This window comes from Mustela nivalis, assembly GCF_964662115.1.
Source record: "Mustela nivalis genome assembly, chromosome: 1".
NCBI classification, from domain to species: domain Eukaryota; kingdom Metazoa; phylum Chordata; class Mammalia; order Carnivora; family Mustelidae; genus Mustela; species Mustela nivalis.
Window position 1 is genome coordinate 162,655,288 of NC_139020.1, and position 6,000 is coordinate 162,661,287.

Sequence of the window (6,000 nt, forward strand, 5' to 3'; positions counted from 1 at the left end):
ATTCCCACCAACAGTGTAGGAAGGTTCCCCTTTCTCCACATCCTCAACAGCATCTGTCATTTCCTGACTTGTTAATTTTAGTCATTTTGACTAGTGTGAGGTGGTATCTCATTATGGTTTTGATTTATATTTCCCTGATCCTGAGTGATGTTGAGCACTTTTTCATGTGTCTGTTGGTCATCTTGATGTCTTCTTTGCTGAAATGTCTGTTCCTGTCTTCTGTCTCTTTCTTGATTAGATTATGGTCTTTGGGTGTTGAGCTTGATAAGTTCTTTAAAGATTTTGGATACTAACCCTTTATCTGATATGTCATTCGCAAATAGCTTCTCCCATTCTGTCAGTTGTCTTTTGGTTTTATTGACTGTTTTCTTTGCTGTGCAAAAGCTTTTAATCTTGATGAAGTCCCAATAGTTCATTTTTGCCCTTGCTTCCCTTGTCTTGGTGATGTTTCTAGGAAGAAGTTGCTGTGGCTGAGGTCGAAGATGTTGCTGCCTGTGTTCTCCTCAAGGATTTTGATGGATTCCTTTCTCACATTGAGGTCTTTCATCCATTTTGAGTCTATCTTTTTTTGTTTGTTTGTTTGTTTGTTTGTTTTAAAGACTTTATTTATTTATTTGACAGACAGAAATCACAAGTAGGCCGAGAGGCAGGCAGAGAGAGAGAGAGGAGAAAGCAGGATCCCTGCTGAGCAGACAGCCCGATGTGGGGCTCAATCCCAGGACCCTGGGATGACGACCTGAGCCGAAGGCAGAGGCTTTAACCCACTGAGCCACCCAGGCGCCCCTTGTTGACAGCTTCGTAACAGAACTTGAAGTCTGGAATTGTGACGCCACCAACTTTGGTTTTCTTTGTCAACATTCCTCTGGCTACTTGCGGTATTTTTTGGTTCTATATAAATTTTAGGATTATTTGTTCCATTTCTTGGAAAAAAATTGATGATATTTTGATAGGGATTGTGTTAAATGTGTAGATTGCTTTAAGTAGCATAGACATTTGTGTTTGTTCTTCCAATCCATGAGCATGGAACGTTTTTCCATTTCTTTGTGTCTTCCTCAATTTCTTTCATGAGTACTTTATCGTTTTCTGAGTACAGATTCTTTGCCTCTTTGGTTAGGCTTATTCCTAGGTATCTTATGGTTTTAGGTGCAATTGTAAATGGGACTGACTCCTTAGTTTCTCTTTCTTCTGTCTTCCTGTTGGTGTAGAGAAATGCAACTGATTTCTGTTCATTGATTTCATATTCTGACACTTTACTGAATTCCTGCATGAGTTCTAGCAGTTTTGGAGCGGACTCTTTTGGGTTTTCCACATAAAGTATCATGTCATCTACAAAGAGTGAGAGTTTGGCTTCTTCTTTGCCTATTCGGATGCCTTTTATTTCTTTTTGTTGTCTGATTGCTGAGTCTAGGACTTCTAGTACTATGTAGAATAACAGTGGTGATAGTGGACATCCCTGCCGTATTCCTGACCTTAGGGTAAAGGCTCTCAGTTTTTCTCCATTGAGAATGATATTCACTGTGGGTTTTTCATAGATGGCTTTGATGATATTGAGGTATGTAGCCTCTATCCCTACACTGTGAAGAGTTTTTTGATCAAGAAAGGATGCTGTACTTTGTCAAATGCTTTTTCAGCATCTATTGAGACTATCATATAGTTCTTGTTCTTTCTTTTATTAATGTATTCTATCACATTGATTGATTTGCGGATGTTGAACCAAACTTGCAGCAGGAATAAATCCCACTTGGTTGTGATGAATAATCCTTTTAATGTACAGTTGGATACTACTGGCTAGTATTTTGGGAGAATTCTTGCATCTGTGTTCATCAAGTATATTGGTTTGTAATTCTCCTTTTTGATGGGATCTTTGTCTGCTTTTGGGATCAAGGTGATGCTAGCCTCATAAAATGAGTTTGGAAGTTTTCCTTCCATTTTTATTTTTTGGAACAGTTTCAGGACAATGGGTATTAAATCTCTTTAAATGTTTGGTAGAGGGACACCTGGGTGGCTCAGTGGGTTAAGCCTCTACCTTTGGCTCAGTTCATGATCTCAAGGTCCTGGGATCGAGCCCCACATCTGCTCAGCGGGGAGCCTGCGTTCCCCTCTCTCTCTGCCTGCCTCTCTGCCTACTTGTGATCTCTCTCTCTCTGTATCAAATAAATAAATAAAATCTTAAAAAAAAATAAAACAAATGTTTGATAGAATTCCCCTGGGAAGCCATCTGGCCCTGGTTCTTGGGAAATTTTTGATTACTGCTTCAATTTCCTTACTGGTTATACATCTGTTCAGGGTTTCTCTTTCTTCCTGGTTTAGTTTTGGTAGTTTATATGTCTCTAGGAATGCGTCCATTTCTTCCAGATTGTCAAATTTGCTGGGGTATAGTTGCTCATAATATGTTCTTATAACTGTTTGTGTTTCTTTGGTGTTGGTTGTGATCTTGCCTCTTTCATTCACAATTTTAATTTGGGGGGGTAATCAATCTTACTAATTCTTTCAAAGAACCAGCTCCTAGTTTTGTTGATTTGTTCTACTATTCTTTTGGTTTCTGTTTCATTGATTTCTGCTCTGATCTTTATTATTTCTCTTCTCCTGCTGGGTTTAGGCTGTTCTTTCTCCAGCTCCTTTAGGTATAGGGTTAGGTTGAGTACTTTAGACCTTTCTTGTTTCTTGAAAAAGGCTTGTATTGCTATATACTTTCCTCTCAGGACTGCCTTTGTTGTGTCTCAAAGATTTTGAACAGTTGTATTTTCATTTTCATTTGTTTCCATGACTTTTTAAAATTCTTCTTTAATTTCCTGGTTGATTCACTCATTCTTTAGTAGTATGCTCTTTAGCCTCCATGTATATGCGTTCTTCCCAACTTTCCTTTTGTGCTTGGGCTCTAGTTTTAGAGCATTGTGGCCTGAAAATATGCACGGAATGATCCCAATCTTTTGGTACTGATTGAGATCTGATTTGTGACTCAGGATGGGATCTATTCTGGAGAATGTCCCATGTACACTAGAGAAGAATGTGTATCCTGTTGTTTGGATGGAATGTTCTGAGTATATCTGTGATGTCCATCTGGTCCAGTGTGTCATTTAAAGTCCTTATTTCCTTGTTGATCTTTTGTTTGGATGATCTGCCCATTTCAGTGAGGGGGGTGTTAAAGTGCCCTACTACTATTGTATTATTGTTGATGTGTTACTTTGATTTTGTTATTAATTGGTTTATATAATTGGCTGCTCCTATGTTGGGTGGCTTTGATATTTAAAATTGTTAGATATTTTTGTTGAACAGACCCTTTAAGTAGGTATAGTGTCCTTACTCATCTTTTATTATAGTTTTTGGCTTAAAATCTAATTATGTGAGGGGTGCCTGGGTGGCTCAGTGGTTAAAGCCTCTGTCTTCAGCTTCTGGGATCAAGCCCTGCATCAGGTTCTCTGCTCAGCAGGGAGCCTCCCTCCCGCTCCTTCTCTCTGCCTGCCTGCCTCTCTGCCAACTTGTGATCTCTTTCTCTGTGTCAAATAAATAAATGAAATCTTTAAAAAAATCTAATTTATCTGATATAAGGATTGCCACCCCAGATTTCTTTTGATGTCTATTAGCATGGTAAAATATTTTCCAACCCCTCACTTTATTTTTTTTTTTAAGATTTTATTTATTTATTTGAGAGAGAGAGACAGTGAGAGAGAGCATGAGAGGCAAGAAGGTCAGAGGGATAAGCAGGTGCTGGGATCCTGATGCAGGACTCGATCCCGGACCGTGACCTGAGCCAAAGGCAGTTGCTTAACCAACTGAGCCACCCAGGAGCCCCAGCCCCTCACTTTAAATCTGCAGGTGCTTTTGGGTCTAAAATGAGTTTCTTATGGACAGCCTATTGATGGGTCTTTTTGTTTTTTTTAAATCCATTCTGATACCCTGTGTCATTTGATTAGGGTATTTAGCCCATTTACATTCAGGATAACTATTGAAAGATATGAATTTAGTGCCATTGTATGGCCGGTAAAGTACCTGTCACTGTATATGGTCTCTGTTCCTTTCTGGTCTGTTACTTTTAGGCTCTCTCTTTGCTTAGAGGGCCCTTTTCAATATTTCCTGTAGGACTGGTTTGGTATTTGCAAATTCCTTTAATTTTTGTTTGTCCTGGAAGGTTTTTATCTCTCCTTCTATTTTCAATGACAGCCTAGCTGGATATAGTATTCTGGGCTCTGGGCATATTTTTATCATTTAGTGCTCTGAATATATCATGCCAGTCTTTTCTGGCCAGTCAGGTCTCTGTGGATAGGTCTGCTCTCAATCTAATATTTATACAATTTTATGTTACAGACCCCTTGTCCTGAACTTCTTTCAGGATTTTCTCTTTGTCACTAAGACTTGCAAGTTTTACTATTAGGTGATGAGGTGTGGACCTATTTTTATTGATTTTGAGGAGGGTTCTCTGTGCCTCCTGGATTTTGATGCTTGTTCCCTTTGCCAAATTAGGGAAATTCTCTACTATAATTTGCTTCAATAAACCTTCTGGCCCTTACTCTCTTCCTTCTTCTTCTGGGATCCCAATTATTCTCTCTCTCTTTTTTTAAAGATTTTATTTATTTATTTGACAGAGAGAGAGATGACAAGCAGGCAGAGAGGCAGGCAGAGAGAGAGGGGGAAGCAGGCTCCCCGCTGAGCAGAGAGCCCAATGCGGGGCTCAATCCCAGGACCCTGAGATCATGACCTGAGCTGAAGGCAGCGGCTTAATCCACTGAGCCACCCAGGCGCCCCCAGGATCCCAATTATTCTAATGTTGTTTCATCTTATGGTATCACTTATCTCTCGAATTCTCCCCTTGTGGTCCAGTAGTAGTTTGTCTTTTTAATTTTTTTTAAGATTGTATTTATTTATTTGAGAAAGAGAGGGTGAGAGAGAGCATCAGAGGGGAGAAGGTCAGAGGGAGAAGCAGACTCCCTATGGAGCTGGAAGCCCAATGTGGACTCGATCCTGGGACTCGGGTCATGACCTGAGCTGAAGACAGTTGCTTAACCAGCTGAGCCACCCAGGTGCTCTGTTCATCTCTCTTTTTCTCAGCTTCTTTATTCTCCATCATTTGGTCTTCTATATCACTAATTCTCTCTTCTGCCTTATTTATTCTACAGTAGAGGCTCTATTTTTTATTGCACTTCATTAATAGCTTTTTAAAATTTCAACTGGGTTAGATTTTAGTTCTTTTATTTCTCCAGAAAGGGATTATAATTCTCCAGAGTGGGATTCTCTAATATCTTCCATGTTTTTTTTGAGCCCAGCTAGCACCTTCATAATGATCATTCTGAACTCTAGTTCATATTACTAAATATTACTAAAGCCTCTATTGATTAGGTCCCTAGCCATTGGTACTGCCTCTTGACTTTTTTTGTGTGTGTGTGTGGTGAGTTTTTCTGCCTTGTCATTTTATCCAGATAAGAATAGATGAATGAGAGAACAAAATACTAAAATGGTAACAATGACCCCAGAAAAATATACACTAACCAAATGAGAAGAGACCCAAAACTGGGGGAAGAAAAAAAAGGAAAAAATATATTTATATATATACTAGACTGGTGAATAGAACAGAACCACACACTTGATTTGGGGTGTATTTTGGTCTGTTAGATGAAACTACCTCCCAAAATGTAATATAATTATATACAAAAATAAGGGTAAATGCAATGAAGGGATGGAATATGACTGTAAAGATGAAAATTTTAAAAGATTCTAAAAAAGGAATTGATAAGATAATAAGTTGGTTGAAAAAAGAAAAAAAATGACGAGACAATGTGATCAGGCTGGAGACTAGAACAAAGCCATGCTCTAGATATAGGGTATATTTTGATCTATTGGAAGAAATTGTATCCCAAAATTTTAAAGAAGAAAAAAACCTATAAGTATACAAAAAATAAGGTTAAATACAATAAAGGGAGAAACTATGACTATAACAATGTAAATGAAAAAAGATCTTTAAAAAGGTATTGATAGGGGCACCTGGGTGGCTCAGTGGGTTAAAGC